Source organism: Rattus rattus, chromosome 11 (genome assembly GCF_011064425.1).
Source record: "Rattus rattus isolate New Zealand chromosome 11, Rrattus_CSIRO_v1, whole genome shotgun sequence".
Classification (NCBI taxonomy): Eukaryota; Metazoa; Chordata; class Mammalia; order Rodentia; family Muridae; genus Rattus; species Rattus rattus.
In genome coordinates, this window is record NC_046164.1 from 73,165,418 (window position 1) to 73,167,875 (window position 2,458).

Below are 2,458 nucleotides of genomic sequence, written 5' to 3' on the forward strand. Positions count from 1 at the left end.
TCGTGAGCTTGAAAATTATGAGTGCTATTACTTGTGCCCACTGTTTACTGGGAATTACCATGGATCAAATGCTTAAGGACACGTCACACTAAAATCTCAAAATAATTAAGGTTGTTTTTTTTCTTCTAGTGTTTTACTGATGAGGAAATAGTTTAAAAGAAGCCAGGCATGCTGGTTCCAACTATTTGAATGTGATTAAGCAGGGCAACTGTTTAAGCCCAGGAGTTGGAGGGCAGCCCAGGTAACAGGCCCGTTTTTATTTTGTCTTTTGTTTTTGTTTTTTTTTTTTTTCAAAGTGGGGAACCATACTATGGAGCTGAGGTGCAGGGAAATATGAGGTGGTGACACGTGCCTCGTATCCCACGGGTGACTGGACTCTCAAACTATGAGCCAAGATAAATGAGCCTCGCTCCCCAATTGCTTTTGTCAGGTATTTTGCCACACAACAGAAGTCCAATCTGTGTATTTGCCATTAAAGGGCTGGATGATAACATGTTTGGGAGATAGAACTTTAGGACCGAGATGATGAGGTCAAGCATAGATACTTCACTATCCACTCATTCTGATTCCTCTGTCCATCCCTTGGGTAGGCACTCCGTCCCTCCTGGGATCTGTGTTCAGCTATGGGAAGGAGGGATGTCCTCCCAGATAGCATTTTAAGAGCAAAATGGCCTGTGCCTGCCTATGTCTGTGTCTGTCTGCTGTTGCTCTTTGTATGGAAAACCAGAAGCAACTGGAATGTAAACTGCAGGTCTTCCAGAATGTCAGGCTGTGTGGCATCGAGGAAATGGCTGGTGAGTCACTCTGGGCTAAATCTCTTTCTTGGAGCTTGTTCCAGACTCTAGTCTGTATTTCTTTCTCACTTAGCTATCCAGGGAGAGTCAGATGACACTGGTAAAGGATACAAAACCAGATGAATGAGGAACCACTCTAAGAACTGACAAACTTCAGCACTGAAAGTTGTATGCTGGGGTCCAGTGCATAGGAGTGCAATTGGCCCAGTTCTAATACAAGCATTTTGTGAGGACTGAGGTCCTAGAACTGCCATAAACTAACATGAGGTCTTAGACAACGGACTTGACTTTAAAATAGGGTATGTATAAAGTTACTAAAAGATTACAAGAGATGGCACAGCAATTTGAAAAATGAAAACAAAGTTACCTGGTCAAATAGAGAAAAAAAAATATCCCAATGACTTTCACTGACGAATAGTGTATGTGTGGTATTGTGTAATGGAATATAAGTCAGCTGAAAAGAATAAAGCACTAGTAAGTAGGCAGTGTGGATATATCTTGAAAGCAAAAAGAAAGCTAAAGGCCAGCCTGTATCACAAGCAAGACAAGACAAACAAAACAAACAAAAAAGTGGACATACAAAATCATTGATAATCATAGATATTGAAATGTCTAAAAAAAAAAGTCTGTAGGTTCAAAGAATAATGGTTACCAGAAACAGTGAGGAAGGACTGGAAGTGACCTTTACTGAATAGGAGTTTCATTGGGGGATAAATATGTTCTAAAATTGGATTGCAATGTTTGCACAATTCTGTAAGGATGATAAAGAACCACAGTATTGAACTTTTTTTTTTTTTTTTGGAGATAGGGTTTTTATTTGTAGCCCAGTCAGTCCAGAACTCGTAAACTATTTTAGCTTACTGAGTGCAGGCATTTATTATCATGCCTAGTTTATTTTTAATTTTTATTTATTTGTGCATGGGTAGGTGTGTCGATGGGGTAATGGGATTCAAACTTAGGAAGTTTAAATACACTTTAAATAGATGGAATTTGTGGTATGCTAATTGTATCCCAATAAAAACATTGGGAAGTCAGGCATGGTAGCCCCACATCTGTAATCCCAGCATTTGGGAGACGGGGTTGGCCCTGGGCTACATAGTAAACTCAAAGCCACTTTGGAGACCCTATCTCAACAAAAAACAATACAAATCAACCTTCACCAAAAAAGGTGTTGGGAAGAAAAAAGTAGAGCTTAGGTCTGTATTATTCTTAAAGGGTCTTCCACGAGCTAATTTACATCCCCCTAAGCAGAGCAGCAAAGTAATTCAGATCCCTAAACCCACCTGCGTCTCATCACTGTTCTTGAAAATGAACCGGCGAAGCAGCCCTACCCACGACTCTGTTTCCCATGGAGGCAGACACCAGTAGGACCTCCAGGGAAGTCTTGGACCTTCTGCCAGAGAGCGGCACCAGGTGACACACCAGCTCCGGGCCAACCCGGAAAAGCCAGACGAGCTAGTCCAGGTGAGTTTTTGTGATTGGCAGCTAAGGAAGGCGGGTCCCTGGTGACGGTTGTCCCGCCCCCTCACGTCGGTCCACTTGGCGCCAGGCTGGAAGAGGGGCGGGGCCCGGGACCCTCGGCACCCATTGGGCGCGTGGTGGGAGCTCCCTGGGTATCCGCCCCCAGCTTTGTGGCAGCCAATGGGTGCGGTGCGTGGGCGGGG